This window comes from Aptenodytes patagonicus, chromosome 4 (genome assembly GCF_965638725.1).
Source record: "Aptenodytes patagonicus chromosome 4, bAptPat1.pri.cur, whole genome shotgun sequence".
In the NCBI taxonomy this organism is placed as follows: domain Eukaryota; kingdom Metazoa; phylum Chordata; class Aves; order Sphenisciformes; family Spheniscidae; genus Aptenodytes; species Aptenodytes patagonicus.
Window position 1 is genome coordinate 30,536,442 of NC_134952.1, and position 20,035 is coordinate 30,556,476.

A 20,035-nucleotide genomic window follows, 5' to 3' on the forward strand; every position below is an offset into this window, starting at 1 on the left:
GAAGCATCATCTTCTATTCTCAGAAACCATTTTGCCCTATGACCTTTTGTACAGTTTGCACTTTTAATGGCTTAGTTGTTTTAGTTAATAAAAAATAAACAGTTTTAAAAAAAGTGACAAGTATTTTTTCCAAGTTTTGTCTGTCTTCTGGTGAAGTGTGGTTCTTGGGTACTTAGTTAATGAAAAAAATAAGGCAAAATGTTGCAGTTTAGGAAAATCACACAAATTTTTATTGTATAAGATGACTATACTGAATTTTTAAAAATATTACAATATGCAGTTTTCATGTTAACTAGCTTACAACAAAAAATTATCAGAATCTCTTGTGACGCAAATGTGAAATTAAGACAGTCTGAAGGGCTATTATCAATTTTTTCTCTGTTTCCTAGGGCTAAGCTTTTATGACTGTTTGCAGGGTAACTTGCTCATATTGTAATACCGCATTTAGTGCGTGTTGTGTAGACAGACTTCACTTTCCCTGAACATTTATGTATGCTTTATGGCTTTATGTGTCAATCAGAAATTAAATGTTTTATTCTTTAAAAGCATTTCACATGCTGCAAGTAAGTGCATGATTACTATTCAGGCTGAGGTGAGTTGCTTAGATGAGGGCATGGGAAGTATTATCTGGTTCAGTGCAAACTCCTCCCCAAGGCACAGTGTCACTGCTTTCAGCTTTACTCTGAACATCACACCTCTGTGATGGAAAAGGAAACTCGATTATTTCTACATGCCGCTATAATTTGCGCAGGAATCTACCCAACTAAAACCAGACACAGATAGAGCTGTGCCAGTCCTTTAATATATTAATACAATTAGTATTTTCATTTCCAATGAGTGTATGGTGTATTGCTCGACGTGAAGAGCTTGTGGTTTAAATGAAGTACTGTCTTCAAATTCTTCAGCTATTAAATCAAGGAAATGCATATGGAATTTTTAATTTCACCATTTTCAGTTGATTAATACTAGTTACTACCATATATCTTTCTCACCCAGACTGGAATTTCAGGGGTGACTAACTTACACTCTGAGTAACATGTCCATTTCAATTCGTCTGAATAAACAGCATGTTTTAAACTAGTACCTCAAAACTGTATTGTAAATTGGTTATTTTGTTAAAGAATTAATTAACTACCAAGCCTAAGCTCTTTGTATCTTACACCAACAGCACCTGACCTGCTCTGAATTTAGCTTAAACCAAATTAAACCAGATGTCAATTGCTGTTATTGCAAATGGACAGCTGATGCTAAACCTCAAGGTGACATCTGTTCTCTGTAAGCTTGTGGTCTTTTTTTGTTGATACTGCTGTAACTGGACTGGCACAGTTTATCAAGAGTTGTGACAGATTGTCCATCACAGTAATTTTAAGCTTGGGAGTGTGTGTTTGTCTTATACTACATGTATAACAGTCCAGGGAAATCCTGGAGACTTGTACAGGAAGACGAAACAGATAGGTATGACAGTTTCTTCTCATTTTATAATACTGGTATTGTAAAATACAAATACCAATTTTATAATACCGGCAAGAGTGTACAAATGATAAATTAAGGTAATCTTTTACCCTTTTTCCTGGCGCTTGGCTTCATTGGTAATGCTGAACCAACAGCATCATGGAAGTACCAGCCTGAGATTCATTCTTGAGCGTGTCTTGAACCACTGAGTGCAGGCTGCAAAAGGAAACTTGCTATGAATACAGGATGCTATTTAATTCTGATTTCTGGTTAATATCTATCTGATGGTTCCAGAACTCTCCACCTTTATCAGGGATCTAGAAAAAAAAAACTGTGCTGGGATTTACCCTTATTTGCTTACGAAGAAGTAGGTTGATGGGAGTGCAGGTGGGGTTACAGCCTGCTGTAATTTTGGCGGGAGAGCCCTTAAAGCCTTTGAGGAGTCATGGCAGACCAGCGTGGCAGTAGGAGGAGAAGCCTTGTAGGTAAGGCTGGAGTCTGAAGCAGGCAGCTGGTTTCTGTTTAACACCTGCTTTGTGTAAAAGGAAGCCGATTTGGGTTAATCAGTTCCCTTCTTCACCAAGGAGCCATGCACATGGAGCTCGCTGGAAGAAAGGGCCTTGTTCCTGGCACACTTCTTCCACTGCTCATGGAAGAAACAGAGGAATCCTTGTTGTTTTCCCCCTGTAAGACGGATGACACTTTAAATGTAAAAATGTTTCCAGCGTGCTCTGGTGTGTGAAATGCTGTTAGTGTTTTAGCTCTGCAGAGACTAAAGGAAAAAGCCATTGAAAAGGTAAAGAGGCACAAAAATCAGATAAAGAGGACCGAAAATCTTGCTAGGAGAAGCAGGGATGAGTTGTGACTGGCAACTCTGTGTGTGTGTGTAGTGCACGTGCAGAGGACCTGAGGACTCATGGCATGTGCTCACCCAGCGAGCATGCCATCCAGCATGGTCTTGCTGGATGATGCAGAGTAACATCGCTCTGCCTGTGGGCAGAGTCAGAGCTGGGCTGGGTACTCTCCCTGCTGCCCATGGGACCCTCCTAGCAGGGCACAGGACCTGGGCTGTACCCAAACAGGGTGCTGGGGCTGTGGTTTGTAGGAAAGCAGCTTGGAGCAGAGCAAAAACCTTATGAAACCTTACCACAGTGCCCAGAAAAGGCTAGTGGGCATTTTAGATGAAAGTTTACGTGCTAACCCGATGAAGCCAACTTTAAAAAAAAACAAAAAAAACCAAAAAAAACCAAATTTACATCTGGTTTTCTTGAGGAGATGTTTGTGTGAAGAAAGGCTCCAAGCTGCTTTGCCTGCCATAAGGCATGAAGCAGAGTATTTCCCACGAGATGGCACTATTGTCTTATGCACAGAAAAAGCGGGTTTTAGCTTCAACTGCAGTTTTAAAAGCTGATTGCCAAAGAGAGGTTTGCAAATAAATGTATAAATGTTACAGATCGAAGCAGTATCAACAGATGTCAAATGGAGAATTAGCTTGCTGATTGATCTGTTAAAGGCTGCTGCCTGACAAGGTTGTGAAAAGTCCTGACATATGGCTGATGAGATGAACATCACTATCAATCCATTATTGGAGAAACTGATTTGGGTTTAGGGTTTTTTGGGGTCAATTTTTCAAAATTAATATGGCTCTCTAAAGTGAATGGTATTCACCTGGTCATATTCTGACTGATCTTCTCAAAGAACTTTTACTTTAAAACAAACAGAGAATCACATCAAAAATTAACTACTTCTAACATTTGTCCATTTTTTATTATTTCTAGTTCTCACCCAGTTCAAGAAAATGTCAGCTTGCAAAGTTGTTATATTTTGAGAGGTTTTTCAGTTGTGATGGCTGGCTGGCAAGTTGCTCTACTTTGCTCTTTGTCTATGACTGAAAGAGGTGTTTTCCTAATAAATTCTGCAAAGTCTCTGAATCAGAAACATACTCCCTGCCTTTAGCTGCACCTTCTGTTGATTTTCTAATCAAAGACAGGGTCAGTCACATCTCCTGAACCATCAGGGTAGAGCCCTGCTGTCACAGCAACTGCTTTGGGTCATCATGTTCTTAATCGTATTAATTGCTGTTTTAAAAACAAGTCTGTTTTGCACCATGCTCTATCTCTTATTGCAGCGTTGTTCCAGAATTTCACTTCTCTGATGCTTGGAAATTTTCTTCTGATTCCCAGCCCCAATTTATTCACTTCCAGGCTATATCTCTTTGTTCTTCTGCCAGTATCATTCTTTATCTGCAGAAGTCCTTGTTCCCTCCTTTGGTATTTGCCCTACTGATGAGAGCAGTCATCTCTTCTCTTAGTTTTTGTTTCTCTAGGCTAAAAAAGCCAAATCTTTCCATCTCCTCTGAAGAGAGAGGCTCTTCATTCCTTTGATTATCCTGTTTGGGTGGCCCTGTGTATATTTCTGTTTCAATCCATCTTTCTTGAGCACAGATGACTAGAAATGGTGTACAGTATTCAGGAAAAGGCCTGACAAGAGCTTTGTATCATGCATTTATCAATTTCATTGTACCATTGTAGCATCTCTGTGGGAAGTGGCTCAATATCTGTGATCAATGAATAAGCTTTATTATCCTCAGTTGGTTCAAACTGATGAGTCTTTTTCCCCTAGAATGTCAAGTCATTCACACACTTTTTTGCGGGCGCTTGATTTTCCATCTCTATATGCCTTTCACATGGGTGGCACGGTTATTTTAGAAATTCAGAACTTTGGACATCCATTTGCACGCATATCGTGAAAGTGGTGTCTGTGGGTGCCGTAATGCATCATGGTGTGTTCCTCTATTACTAAAAATTACCACAGGGTGATGCCTTGCATTAAGTTGCCTGAGCAGAGTTTACCAATCAACCTTACAGAGTTTTAGTAGCAATAAAAGAAACTGCCTGGAGCTTGATGTTACAAAGGAAAATATCTTACTTAGCTCTATTTATATCCACTTTGCCAAGAGAAAAAATAAATGCTAAGAGTGTCACTATAAACCTGTGGAAATATAGGGTACTATTCAACAGACAGAAGGTCTCTCAGTATTAACAGAATGAAACACTAGAAATTCCTCATGAAAAGAATGTAATTTGTGTACCTGATGGTTTGTAGCAAGAGCTTAAAATAAAATTGAAATATTTTATGTCATAGAATCATAGAATCATTGAGGTTGGAAAAGACCTCTAAGATCATCGAGTCCAACCGTCAACCCAACACCACCAGGCCCACTAAACCATGTCCCTAAGCGCCTCATCTACACGTCTTTTAAATACCTCCAGGGATGGGGACTCCACCACTTCCCTGGGCAGCCTGTTCCAATGTTTCACCACTCTCAGTAAAGAAATTTTTCCTTACATCCAATCTAAACCTCCCCTGCCGCAACTTGAGGCCATTTCCTCTCGTCCTATCGCTTGTTACTTCAGAGAAAAGACCAACACCCACCTGGCTACAACCTCCTTTCAGGGAGTTGTAGAGAGCGATGAGGTCTCCCCTCAGCCTCCTTTTCTCCAGGCTAAACAACCCCAGTTCCCTCAGCCGCTCCTCATAAGACTTGTTCTCCAGACCCCTCACCAGCCTCGTTGCCCTTCTCTGGACACGCTCCAGCACCTCAACGTCCTTCTTGTAGTGAGGGGCCCAAAACTGAACACAGTATTCGAGGTGCGGCCTCACCAGGGCCAAGTACAGGGGCACGATCACTTCCCTACTCCTGCTGGCCACACTATTTCTGATACAGGCCAGGATGCCATTGGCCTTCTTGGCCGCCTGGGCACACTGCTGGCTCATGTTCAGCCGGCTGTTGACCAACACCCCCAGGTCCTTCTCTGCTGGGCAGCTTTCCAGCCACTCTTCCCCAAGCCTGTAGCGCTGCATGGGGTTGTTGTGGCTGAAGTGCAGGACCCGGCATTTGTCCTTGTTGAACCTCATACAGTTGGCCTGGGCCCATCGATCCAGCCTGCCCAGGTCCCTCTGCAGAGCCTTCCTACCCTCGAGCAGATCCACACTCCCGCCCAACTTGGTGTCGTCTGCAAACTTACTGAGGGTGCACTCGATCCCCTCATCCAGATCATCAATAAAGATATTAAACAAGACCGGCCCCATCTAACTCCTGACCTTTTGATTGATCAATGACATGGCTCTCATTTCTTGAGAAATGCTTTTTTTTCTCAGTCATATTTGTCCATCTCTTAAATTTGCTGAGGGACATCATAGTCACCTCCACAACACGTGTATGTCACTTGTCACAGACGAAATACCTCTGTGAAAGTATTTTCTGCGATGCTCATAGATTTGTGCTGTTTCCTTCTCTGTCCCAGGCCACCCAGAGCTTTGAAGTCTGTTCCCTTGGTTGGATGGGACTTTCCCCAGGCTAGGGATGATTTAGTGCCATTGCTTCGTGTCTGAACTATACAACCAGTAATAGCCAAACAGGCAACATGTACGGGGCTGCCTTTGTCAGTGAAATATCCTGTTAATATATATAAGTCTCTGTGCACCCACAGGATACGGTTATTGTCCCCATGGTTCTTCCTCCACGTTTTGTCTACTGTACAGCTCCTTGCCTCTTGCGGACTAAAATCTTCAGGGCAGGGACAGTTTCTTACCTCTGCCAGCGCAGCAGGACTGGATTTTGCAGGCGATGCGTCTGCACAGCAGACACAGCCTTACCGTTATCACTGGTCGGTGCAACGTGCCCCCCTTGTCCTGTGAGACGGCTGTGGACCCATCCGCCTTCCCATTGCAGGGCATCAATTGCTATCTGTGCCCGGGTATTGTGCAGTTCGAACAGCTCCGTCATCTAGTATAAATAAAAACAACCCGGGCAGCTGGATGAGTGGTTACATGCACAAAGTCCTGTGAGCAATAAAGGCAGGGAGGGGGGATTAGAGGGAATATGCTCAAAAGGCAGATTGCTGCTATACAGAAAGCCTCCCTAAATCACCCGTGAAACACAAGTGGATCTTTAAGCGTTCCTACAGGTAGCCGTACACTTTTCCCCTATTTTTGAACATGCTTAAAGGTAGCATCCTCTTATCTCCCTGAAGCTCGGAGTGCACGCAGGGAACAAAGCTGCTCGGGAGACTGGGCTGAGCCAAGGGCAGGAGGTTTTCACAAGGGCTTTTCCCCCAGCTGCTGTCTAGGAGACTTCTCAGAACCTGAACAGATGGGCTCTTCTTATCATCTGGGTTCTTTTTAACCCAGCCTTGTAATAATACCAGATAAACGAAGACTTCAACGAATGGTGAAAGTTGCCTGAGAAATTGCTTTTGGCAACTGTTCCTTCTAATTAAAACGAAAGTCTGAAAAGCATCAGTCTTTGGGAACAATTAATAAAATGCCAGCAGTAGATAAGATACAGATAATTCTTTGTGCCTATTAACTGCTTCCTACAATTAGCATGTGTGTGTTCAGCCAAATGCAGCCTGACCCTGGTATGGTGGGAAGGAAGAGGTTCTGATTAAAATGAGGGCAGTACCTGTTGCTTGCCCTGCTGAGTGGGCCAGTGCTTTCCCACCTTCCTGCTAGCAACAATAACAGTAATTAATAGAAAGTTTCAATACTCAGAGACTCCCAAACTGTCCCCAGGACCCTGCCGTGGGCATCAAAGGACTTTGTTCTGGTTGCTTAGATGCAGCAGCTCCAACATCTCTGTAAGCATTTGGGTGGGTGGCCAGACAGAAATAATGAGAAAAGGAAAGAGAGATCCTCCCCCTCCGGGGTCCAAGGTACCAATTTCCCCACTGGGGAGTTAAATGCTGATCCGGAATGGTCAAAGGCACAGGTATGCAGGACCTCCAAGTTTTAAAGAGCTACTTATTTCTCAGCCTGTTAAATAATTAGCAACTGTGATGCCAAAATCCTGAGGAAATTGGTCTTTTCTGTCCCCTGAAGTGTCAGCCTCAGGCCCAGGATGCTTGTTTGCCCTCAGTGAGGGGATGGGGTACGCTTAACCCCAGGAGAACTGGGGGCAGGCAGCTGGCGGAGGTCCTGGGGGAGGCTCTGCACCCTGGGATTTGGCCCTGGGACCTCAGAGACTGTGTCCATCCTCCATCCCAGCTTGGGAGGCCAAAAGCACGTTGAGAAAGCACCGAGAAGCAGCAGCAGACAAGACCCATGCGTGTGCACACGTGCAGGGGGCAGATGTATCCACCAGGAAAAACCACGCAGCTGGGGGCTTTGGGAGCTGCTGCTGGATTTACAGCAGCCTGGCAGTGGGAGATGTGCCCCCAAAACCTGAGAGATGGGGCTGCGGGGGGAGGCACACAGGCAGGCACCTCGAGGAAGGCTCTGGAGGACAGCCGTGGATCTGCACATGGGGAGGGGACACACTGGAGCCTGTGGGACCCAGATGAGGCGGGACCCAGATGAGGCAGAGGCAGGCAAAGAAGGGAAGTTTTGAGCCTATTATCTTCATATGGAGCATGCGTGAGCCAGGGGTGTGGGAGAGCTGAGGATGCACATGTGCATGCATGAAAGGGAGAGGGGCAGGGACCAGCCAGCCTGCTCGTCTCAGAAACAGCAGAGGCAGGGGGTTCAGGCGATGCCTCCTAAGTAAAACCAACTGTAAGTAGTGTTTCAGACAGCAAGGAGTGAGAGTTGAAGATGACAGATCAATGTCATCATCCAGGCTGGGGGTGCAGACCTCACCTCCAGCTCATGGGAGAGGCCCTGACAGCTAAAGCATGGATATATAAACCAGTGGGTACTTAAGGAAAAAAAAAGGCATAGCACAAGCTAACGGGGCCGGTTGGCATATCCATTCCAAGCAGGCAGAAACGTCACTGCACGTAGGGGCATCTGTGTGTAGGACAGGGACCACGCTCCAGGGATGGCAGCCCCATGGGAAGACCTGAGCTAGCCCTGGAGGAGCTCAGGTGCCACGAGCCATCTTGCCTTGCTGTCTGGGTTGCAGCTCAGGCAGATTTCCTCAACCAAGGGTCAGAGATGTGTAGAAAAACTGCAGTTAAGCAGGCCATGTATAAGAAAGCATTCCCAGAACTTGCTTTAGCCGCTGCCACAATCTAATGGTTTCAGAAGTGACTGCAGAGTAGCCGTGCTGCTCCTCCACTGCTGGGCTTTGGTTCAAGGGAGGGATTCATTCTGGCTATACTATAGCTCAGGGTGCCTGCATAAGCCTGTTTTTCCTTTGCTTTGTGTGCAGGAATGAGGGTCTGGACCCAAGGCTGCTCTCTGACTAGGCTCATTCCCAGAATAACTCCTCTCCCAGCCTCCTCTGCCCCCCAAGAAAAAAAATTCTTAATCAAATATATAAACACTGGCAGCTTTCAGGTTTGTGTTTCTTTCTGAGTCTAATTTAAATGAACAGCAGACATTTTATGGGCTTTTCCAAGTGAACCTACAGGGGCTTATTTGCTCGAGTCTGACTTTCTGACAGCTCTCTACAAGCCTAATCAAAACCAGACTTAGTCTCATACGAAGCAGACTAATATATATTCACGCAGCTACAAAGAACCAGGCTAAATGTAGTAAGTTGTAAACCACTACCATGGCAGCAATCATTCAGTCACGTGCATCTACCGCACTTGGATTTTGGAACAAGGGGTGCATTTGTTTTGTTCCCATTGTATGAGGAAAGTTGTAGTGGCGAGAAGCCAAGTAAACATGCCTTGCGTCTAGAAAATGTCCCACGTGTAACTTGGAGTTTGTAGCTACAACACGGAGGATGCCTTTTCGCCCATCTACCCACAGGTGGGAACGCTGAGTTGCTGTTTCTTGAGGTGAGGTGCACCCAGGTCCCTCAGGGGAAGCAGCTGGGGGGAAGGCACTCCCTCTGAGCTGGACAGGACAAACTCTAGGACCAAGCTGGATTTAAGGGAGATTTGTCTTTATCATCTTTGCAATTTGTCATTCTTCAATACATAGACCATATTTCTGAAACATTCCCAAGATTTCCTTTATTTAGCCAAATTCTGGATGGCATAATTAAGGTAGGGAATACTGCAGAGACATCGAATACTTAAAATGTCTTGATGGAGAGTTAAACTCTGATGTCTAAAAGAAGACTTTTTTCTATTTCTAATTATCCCACAGTGTTCCCATCACATAATATTACCTCTCTCTCTGTACAAGGACGTGTTCATGTTCAGTTCCTGACATCTGGAAGAAATTTCTCCTTATCTAGCATGTGCATTTTCGAGTGAAATGTGAAAAGAGGTGCTGAACTGATAAAGCAGGGATGTACCTTTGGGCTGGACCAGATGGTGAGGTGCTGCAAAGGAGAAGGCATTCTGCCCAAAACAAGGAGGAAGGGAAAGAAAATCTGCAGGACTTGGCCAAGCCGGAGGAATGGTAAAATCCTGTGCCCATCCAGGAGGCATCGGGGTGTTTAGCCTTCCTTCACCTTCTAACAAAGACATTAAGTTTGTCTGAAGCAGGAGAGACTTCAAGCAGCTTTGGACTGTGAGTTTTTCTGTCTAAGTTAGCTTTCAGTGTTTCCAATTTCTCTGTTAAACCGTTGCGTGACTGAAACTCTTACCTGTTAGAAGACAGCCAGCACTGTCCAACGGCTTGTATAGTATGGTCCATAGGTTTCCTTAAACCTTTTGCCTTTCAATAAAGATCAGCTATTCTGTGCTGAAGCCACAGTTTGGCACTTGCTGTATTGCCTTAGTGATTTTTGCCTAAAAACCCCACATTATTTGCAACTACCTGTTGCAATTTGTCTAGAGGAGAGATTTCGGCTCTTGGGCTGAGATTCCTTAAACATTGTGCTTGTCCAAAGGGTGACTATTGACACAGGGCTTTGAAATCCTCTCTCTGCTGTCCCCAGTGATTTGGAAGGAAATGTCTGATCCTAGAGAAAAGTTGTCTTGTCTGACTCTTTCAAAACCAGTGCCTGTTCATTACTGTTGTGCGGAACACATCCAGTTGGGCTGCTGGGATTTGGTGGTATTTGAGGTCCATCTGGCACAGGATGCAGGAGAACGTCTCCCACGGAGAGCAGCAGCAGGACCAAGACGTGGAGTTGCAGCATTGCCTGTGTGGTCACGTTCGATCGCCATAGGGTGTTTTGGATGGATGTACAACAGATAACATTCATTTTGGTTTGTTTGTTTTTCTAGTGACTTGCACTGAGTGGAAGGTGAAGAACAACTTCATCTGTGTAGATTAGACTGGGATTTTTTTTTCCTGGACACTCTTTTAGTGTTTAGATGTGCAGTTTTGATTCAGGGTCTGTTTAACTGCGAAATTTTGGGGGTTGTTATTTTTTTGTTTGTGCTTCTTTCTTTGTACAAAGCCAGCACACAGACAAATGTCATTAACTACATGGGCCAGGTATTTTCTCTGAAGTAATTACTTTTCACTGCTCTCTGCAGAGCATTATCACTGATTTTTTTTTTAATAACTTGTAACCATATGATATGTTTTCCAGGTTTGGTGTCTCTCAGCGCAATGCATTACAGTATAACTTGCTTTTAGAAGGGCGGATGACTATAGATAAAACATTATCTTGCTTTAAAAGTATGGAAGTGTCTTTTATTCTTGCTTTTATGAGTAATACCCAGTTTTGGCATAAGAATACCCACATGGTATAAATCAAATGCTTTTAGATACTTAGACTTTTCATCTTTTTTTTTAAATGTAGATGTGTTGACACTTTCTGAAACCACCTTTAAAGTCTTTTTGGATGGACCATTTGTACTGCATCATTTTTTAGGCTTTCATTTTAATCTTTCAGTCTGTCCAGTTTTATAGGTATCATGGTGACACTCGGAAACAGGAATTTCTGTTTCTTTTTGTTGCTGTTATAAACAGACAAAGTGATAGTAACAGCTGACTGAAAACATCAGCCTTTGGTAGGTTTTTTTTTTTACCTCTCTGTGTTGAAGATGAAATAATTGGAACCCTCTGGATGGCTTTTTAGCAAGACTACTTTTCACTCTGGACAGGAAAAAGGAATCGGACAGAGGCCATCATATTACGCTTTTATTGCATAAACTTTCAGGAGTTTTAATGGTGGTTGTTGCACTGGATTGGAATAAAATGCAAACTTATTAAAATTGTAGTGCCCAGTTACGTATGAATTTGGTCAACATTTGAAGGGTCTCACCAGGGACTGATTTGCAGCCTGGCTTCTGGTGCCTTCCCACCACCCGAGAGGCCAGGGCAGTACAGAGAGCAGAAGACATTTTTAAAGCTGTACACTGAATTTTGTGTCATGGAGGCTCATGGAGTGCAAAAAGCCTTGTTTAACAAAAGAAAAGCCATTTTCCAGGAACGTTGAAAGAATGGCACTCAATATATCAAGGGTTTCATTTGCAAAATGTTGACTGGGTGGGATATCCATAAAAATGTGTGCACAGGAGAATATTCCACTTGCATGTGCACCTGGCTACACAGAGGACCCCACTGATTTGTGCCCTCCCTTTCTGTGAAAGGAAAGAAAAAGGCTCATACTAGGTATTTTTAATAGAAAACCATTGAGTCAATCTTTAAATAACCTTTCAATGAAAAATAAATAATTTTGCCGGTGCATTTATATTAATGATGAGTATTCAAGTTCTGTGTATGCTGGAGGAACTGGCTCTTTTGGAAATCGAATACCTTGTCTAATGGTGGCATAGCGGAACATACAGTAATAATATTAAATCAGACTGCATTGAAAAAAGCAGATCTGCATCATTTGGAGACAGCAGGTTCATTAGTAAAGGAGGGAGGCATAATAATTCACAAGATCAAATTGATAAAACCAGCAACCTCCTGGACTGGATTTAGCCATTCCCTTACCCACTTACTTCTCACAGGAAACCCTGATCCTGCAGAAGAGAGTGCAGCCACACGACTGAAGTGTGAGTGAGCTTGCCGCTTGCCAGCAACAGCAATCATTTCTTTGTCTCATTTGAAAGCGATTTTGAGATCCTGTCTGGGTAGGTTTTCTCTTTCTGGTGTAAACAGTCTTCTCCCTTCCCATCATAGCAAATCTGAGATAGAATATCAAAATGCAAATTCAGTTTTCTTGCAGATGGTGCTGGCATTATCAGTGCCTCTGAGTATTTGTGGTGATGCAAATACTGCTTGGGTGCTATGTGTCACTGCAGATCACAGCCTGGTGATGACCTAATAGGTGAACTGTCTAACTGTGCCTTTCATTAAAGGGTTGGTTAGTGAACAGTAGTAGTAAGAAGGTTTTCTTCTGGATGCAGAGCATCAAGGTATGTGTTTTTTGGACTTTCTATTTAGACATACCCCAGATGTGCTCCTTGCTGCTTGGCAGTCACTGCATTCCTCAGATAACTTTGATAATGATAATATTAGCAAAATTCTAGTTACTGATGGTGTACCACAGCTTTCACATATACAACAATTTCCTGCTTGAAAAGAAGGAGATTCAGGTATGTTTTTTCTTTATTATCTTACTAGGAGGATTGTCTTAGTTACACCTCTTTAAAAGGAGGAAAACAGTAGGTGATACATACACAGACTGTATTTTTGCTACTTCTCTCTGATTGCCAGCAGGTAACAGCAAAATGTACGTTTCACTACTGCTATGCTATTTTTCTTTCTTTAAACCTGGATACTATGCCAAAGTTTTCTTTTTCTTTCTTTCTTTCTTTTAAAATAGGGTATATGTAGGGGAAAATTGAAGTTTTCTGCTGAGTTATTTCTTGCCAAGCTTTTTCAGCTGCAGGATATAGCGAAGGCCAAACTCTTTGGAACTTATTAGGACTGTCAGTATAATCAAGGGGAATTGCATGGTGATAAAGTTATGAATCTACGCCATAGCGCCCTTGTGTAATGGATGTCTGTAGACTTATATATGTTTATTATGCCAGGGTGCTGTGGCATAGCTCCATATTTTTCTTCAAATGCAATTCCTCTTGATTGCTGTGTATGTGTGTATGTACATATACACACAGGAGAGACAGAAAGAGAAGTATCTCCTCCCCCTACGTTGTCTAATTCTTTGAAGGCAGCATCTGCTCATAATGATATGGCCATTGACAGGCAGATGTTCCAAAGCTGGGTTTAACTACAGCATATATTGAGATTTCGACAATTCCTTTATATTTGGATGTGGCACTTTCAAAACACTACGTATTTTGAATTTAGGAAAGACAGAAATATAAATGCTTTCATTTTATCTCATACCTTAGCCCCAATAATGGGTTTTTTAAATGATGAATTTCTTTGTCAGGAGCCACGTTCTATGGTAGAGCCACAGTTCCCAGTGGAAATGAAAGCTGTGATTTGGGTCATTTATTCAGAGCTGCGGTTGTGCAGGCTCTCGCTGCTTTGGCTGGTATGTGCAATGCGCCAGCATCCTTACAGTAGTTCCCATCAGGATTTATAAGGAGGCTTTTGTTTACCAGAAGTTCTTAGGAGGAAGACATGGCTTTCACTCAAATAAAACATGTAACAACACTCGAAGCCAAATCAGCTTTTATGAAAATAGTTTTAAAGGTCCTGCTTACAGCAAAATGTGTCAGGAAATGCATTTTTGAGATGGAAAGTCCAACCTATGTTGTTTTGTCTGACACCACAGGAGGGGAGAGAGGGGGACAAGGCTAAATGTAAAGTAGTCGCAGGAGGATATTGCCTGCATTACATCATCTTCACTTTCCCAGTGGGAATCTTCCTGAGGAACAGTACAAACAGCAGGTTTCAGGCTGCGAAAGGGGCCGGGTCCCTGGCCGTGCCACTGAGCTGGGCTCTGAGCCTTGCCCAGCATCAGTCAGGTAAGTCCTAGATTCCTGTCTTCCTTGGCTTGCCTGCTATGCATTTTGAGGGGAAAACTCCTGCACACAGCTTGCCTGGTGCTGGGGTTCCACACGGGATGGGCACACAGAGGGGCAGAGGACAGCTAAGGGACAAGCGTGTCCAGTGCTCCCAGGAGCCTGGGCTTCAGCCCAGGGGCTCTCTGGGCGGCTCCACAGAGCTGAGATTAAACCTCAGAAGTGCATTATCCTGGGTAATTCCCAACGGGCTTCGACAGGATACAGATGGGGAGCAGCTCCTTCTGCAGGACAGTTTGCTGGCCAAGAACATGCTCTGGCCCAAGGAGACCATGCATTGCACGAGAGCTTGGACTCCACTGTAAAGTGAAGTAGGGTCAAAAGAGTCCCCTCTTTTTAACTGGAGGTTTGGGGCACTCTTGGCTTTCGAGGTTTGACTCAGAAAGTAACCCCTGGCAAGACAGGCAGTTTAATTGTAAAGCTGCTAGAGTTTTCCAGAGTTACAAAACTATATAGGACCGTGCGGTTTTGTACTGTATAGCTACATAGTACACATGGTGGGATTCAGCTGGGTGAGCTCCAAAGCAACATTTTGTTTCTTATTGATAATTATTTGTCATAGACAGATGAAGGAAACAACCCCCGCAACAAACCCTGGTTAGCTTTTCAAGCTGGGAGATAATTTGTCCATAGTTAAACAGAAGATATTTATAGAGACATTAGCTGGTTGTACAAAATACTTCAGAAGTTTGTTTAGAAGTGATTGAAATCAGCTGTTACTGAACTGAAAAACCAACCACACAAGCTAAGTCTACAGCCCTTCGTCTGTCTGTTGTCTGTTAATGTAGCGCTTTCTTCTTCCAGCAACGTTACCAATTCAGGGCAGTAACATCAATCTCCTGCCTTTCATCGGTGGGTATTAATAATTCAAGGATTAAACTCATCATTGAAGAGGGGAAATTTCAGTGGGTTTTAACAAGAAACTGCTCCAGCTTTTATATTAAAATATTAAAATATTGCAATGTTTGAGAAGTCAAGCACTCAAGCATCAGGAAAACTAGTGTAGACCCCAGCCAGAGCCCCCTTTTCTGGCAGTTGTAAACCAAGCCAAAAGTGGTATGGGAGGTAACGGAGGGCCCTTCCCTGGCAGAGTCCTACAGGTCGAAATCTGCTACTGCAATAAGCTACAATTAAGAAAATTATGGGGTCAGTGTGAACCAGGCTGTTCTGCCTCCATCCAGGCCCGCTGGCTGCTCCATACAAGCTCTGATCGCTTTTGTTCTGACAGCCCTTCTTCTATCTCTCAGCAAGTTGTGGGCCCAAGTACAATGGTGTGTTTTGTACAAGCTGAGTGTCTAGAGAAAAAAATGTCGTTAGGGTAATGAACTGAACCTGTCTCATGTGAAAAGGAGCTTTTCAGATGATGCACTTCCCACTAAAGGCAGCTACGCTCCACTGGTGCCCTTCCTCTAGGCCATTTCTGGAGTATATTGCTAAACAGAAGCATTGTTTTGACTCCTATAAAATACTAAAACAGATCCCTGATTTCAGGGAATTAACTGCTATGTTGATAAGCATCAAGTTGGTGATATTTTATTTGGGGTTTTTTTTGTGTTTTTTTTCTTCTTACATTTAAGGAATTCCCATTAGTTAATTAACATACTTAACTTGCCAATATTTACATACCCTAGGATAACCCCTCTTACAGCGTCCTCATTTATGAGATACCAGTGACACCTCCATAGCACAATCAGGGATCTGCAGCCCTGTTTAATACCTGAGCAGCTCAGAGCTGTGCTCTTCCTTGGCATATTACTTGGCGGGAACGTCACGGCTTTGACCTCTAATGGGGGTGTCGTATGGTTTGATGTCTCCCAGCGGTGGCTGGATTCCTGGCGACATACTTCCTTGATGATTAGCGTGCAAAATGCTTTCATAACAAAAAATGCCAAAGATACCTTTAAAATATTTTGATGCAAGGCACCTGAACACGGGGTAAAAAGAAAAACTCCCCATATTTAATCTCAAAGTCAGAAGTTTATTGCTGATGTTTACACAGATGCCATAGAGCTGGAGCCACTGCACATCTGGGGAGTAGGCGGCTAAATCTCCCTTTCAGTTTTTTTACTGGAAACATGGTCAGAGGAGGTTGCCTGACAGCATGAATAAATCAACATGTTGTCCACAGGAAACAAGGAGATAGCTGGAATGAAGCATAAATAATGTAATACTAACATGGAGAGATTATTTCATACCTTTTTTTCAGAGGACTATAGTGAATGGTTTGCTGGAAAAATTCTTAGAAAGCTGCTCTAAATGCACTGCTATGAATGATCTCTTCACCTCCATGCAAAAGAGTGGATTAGCAGGATTCCACATGGCCACAGAGAGGCAGGGGAAGATGCAGGAGGCGGAAGACAACGTGGAAAGATCTTTTGATATGTTTCTTCCTATCTTTGGTTAGGGGAGTGAAAGAACAAAGCCTTTTTGGTTTCAGCAACATGAAAAAAATGATTTTGTCTTTTCCATAAAACTTTCTAGATTATAAGAATGAAGAGGTATGCCATTTTTTATTAATCTGTTTTTCCCCATAAAAAAGTTCCCATGTCTTACCTTTGACAACAGAAGAGTTGCTAAAACTTGCTTAGTCAGAACATTTAAAAACCTATTCCTTCCCAGCATTTTTATTCTCTGAGCACAAGCTCTGTCCCCCCTCTGCTTCCTTGCACTTGGAAATTGAAGAAGAGGTACCAGCCCAAGGGCAGTGATACCATGAAAGCTGAAAAACTCGGCTATTGTCAACAGAACAGACGGTCTGATGTAGCCAGAAGTGCTACTGAGGGAGTGTCTCAGCAGTCACAGTCACGGCTTGGTGCAGTTTTGCCTTGTGCTCACACTGGTACATACTTCATGGTGGGGTTATATTGCTCACAACCTTACAGTTTGCAGAATATCTTCTGGAAGCACTGACTTGCCAGGTACATCAGGAAGACTCCCAGAAGCCCAGGAAGATGGTGACTGGAGAACGCAAGCTCCTGTTGTTTCCTAAGAAGCTCCAGCAGGTTGCAGGAAATCAAACCTTTCAAGTGATCCCACGTTGGTCCTTGCTGAGCCAGGAGAGGTCCTGGTACCACTTTGCAAATGCCAAAGCCTTTGTATGACTCTAAAACCAAAGTGCTCCAGCTTTTCCAGACAGGTTGCAAATTGTCCCTTAGTAGTCCCAAAGACAAAGAACCCTAGCAGGGAAAGAGGCTCTGTCCTGAACATAAGACTGCCCCAGGAAAACTGTGCCAAGAGTAATTTATACTCAGATGCTTCTCATGGGTGGCATAATTATTTATCTATGGGGTCTTAGGTTTTATCGTACTGGTCCACCATTATCTCATGGGTTTTTTGTGTTCTTGTGTCATAATGCTGTCCCCAAACCATATGTGGTAGCATCTGTGTCCAATATGAGAAGTTCTGAGATACAAGAAAATCAAGACAGGAGTGGTCATGAGGGATTTTTAAAATTCCAGAAAAGTTTCATTGTATTCAGGAGACCAGAGAAATGCTTTCCCGTTTTCACTAAGTGTGTGCAGTTTTTCCAGGATCCTGTAAAAGCCCCAAATGAACTTTCTGTCATGGCAGAGCACTACAAAGCTCTGCACATCAGTAAAGCTGGAAATTTGGCTGATTCTGCACAGTCTTATTTTGCTTTTATAGGTGGAAATTCCCTCTTTGCTGATTATGCTTCTCTGAATGTTTGTTTTTTCAAGCAAACAACAAGTTATAATTTAGATGAAACAAAGATGGTTAGAGAGGTCTGTCATGCAGTTACTGTTAGCTATTCCAAAGCAATCTCTGTGTCCTACAAGCTGCTGCGACCAGAGCCTTTTCTATTGACCCAGACCCTGTGCTATAGGCTTTCTTCTATCTTACGGGTCCACTTGTTACTTGCTTTTAAAATCCAGCATGAAAAAACAAGTGGATTCACTACAGCACCCAGGGTAGCATCTGTGTGTGGTACAGGATGCGGTTCTTTCACAGTGACTTTGCTTACTTCTCTGCGGCCAGAGACCGCATATAGATGGTCTCTGATGTCTTTGTTCTTCACCAAGTCATGGTCAAAGGCTCTTGGAACAATTTTTAATGGCCTGTAAGACAACTTTCCCCTTTGCAATTATCAAATGATGAGGCTTTTTTCTACTGAGCCTCTTCCCTGTGCATCAGTTTTTGCTGGACTGATGCTCTATGGTTGGTAATATCTGAGATAAGGACAAAGAAAAAGAATCTTTAACTTACATTGAAGGCATTCATTTAAGATCCACCCCATGCTATACTGAGCCAAACTTAATCTAAACTCTGGGTGCTTCTATCCTGGAATATTCCTTCTTCTTTTTCCTTTAGTGTTTTTCAGAGTTGACATCTTCAAGATGCAAACTCCTTTCTGTTCATCTTCCCAGCAATTTATGTGGGCTGGATAACAAACTGAGAGAAATAAGCCTCTTAGCAAGTGGTCTCCTTAAACTAGCAGATGGTTTCCTTATTTGAGCTGAGACAATCTGATCTCTACTTCCTGGATCTCTGTAGGTTACAAAAACGTGGTGAAATTCCTGTCCTAGCAAAGTTCTCTGGTGGGTCCAATTCATTACCCAGGTGGTGACTTTTGACTGGGGTCTTTGAACTTTAGTTTCTTTGTGGATCTAATGCCCCTTAGCTCCATCATCTCATCAAGAGATCATCTCATCAGTGGGTCTAGCAGATGTGCAGAGAAGCCCAGCAGACAAGCAGGCTGGGGTTCATAGAATCATAGAACACCAGGTTGGAAGGGACCTCAAGGACCATCTAGTCCAACCTTTTTTGGCAAAAGCACAGCCTAGACAAGATGGCCCAGCACCCTGTCCAGACGAATCTTAAAAGTGTCCAATGTTGGGTTAAATTTGTGATGAAGACAGAAGCAGAGAGACCAGGAGAGGCATGAGCTCAGGGGTAAAGCAAGGGCATGGTAAGCATTGAGCCTGAAGGCCAGGGTGTTAGACAGCCCACAAGCTGCAGTTGTGGTGACAAGGGGGAGCCATAATAAAGGCTAAACAAAGCCTCAGTCAATCAGGCAAGTCTCATGCACAAAGGCGTTTGGACTGAAGCACAAAGAGGGAAGATCACAGCAAAGAGACAGGGTCCAGGCAGACAGAAAACTCTCAAGAAGATTCATTTGGCCATTACTGGCTGTGAGCTGTTGTTTTGCAGAGGATTTCTGCTTGTATTGAAGGCAGAGAAATGGCTGCCTGAGGAATCAGTCACTCCAGCAAGACTCATGTTAGCAACCTCCATATTGACATAAAAGATCCCGGCCTTTTCTGTTTCTTGGAAAGTCTGTTCCTCAATAGTTATGTTTATGGTCATGCCAGTGATTTGCCTTGCTCCTTGAGTATGGAAAGCTATAACGCCTACCTGCATTACCGCTGCTTGAGTATGAAGTTTGAGAGGTTTCTAGATATGGCTTTAGTTCCCTTTTGGAGCATCTCCAGCCTTTGTTTCAGATCTTGTTTTACTTCCTTTGGGCTACCTTTTCTTGCTAAACCCTTCTGCTCTTTGTTCTGTCTTGGTTCCACTACAGCCATGGTTTCTCTGCTTGAAAATTAGTTTCTACTTCTATTGTTTTATTCCAAAGAATAGCCAAAACTTGGTGTTCTGAAGGTTGTTTACTTAACAGGGAAAATGGTTGAGGGAGTCAGTTATTTCTCTGGTGAAATTGCCTTACTTTTAAAGAGCCTACAAAGCTCACGAGTTTGAACACAAGAGCAGTCCAACAACAGATGATAATTTCTTTTCTGACAGTCCCAAACCGTGTTTTCTCTGGTGGCTTTATCCCAAGGTCACACATCAGTGACTCTGTGACCGTGCCTGCATGGTGG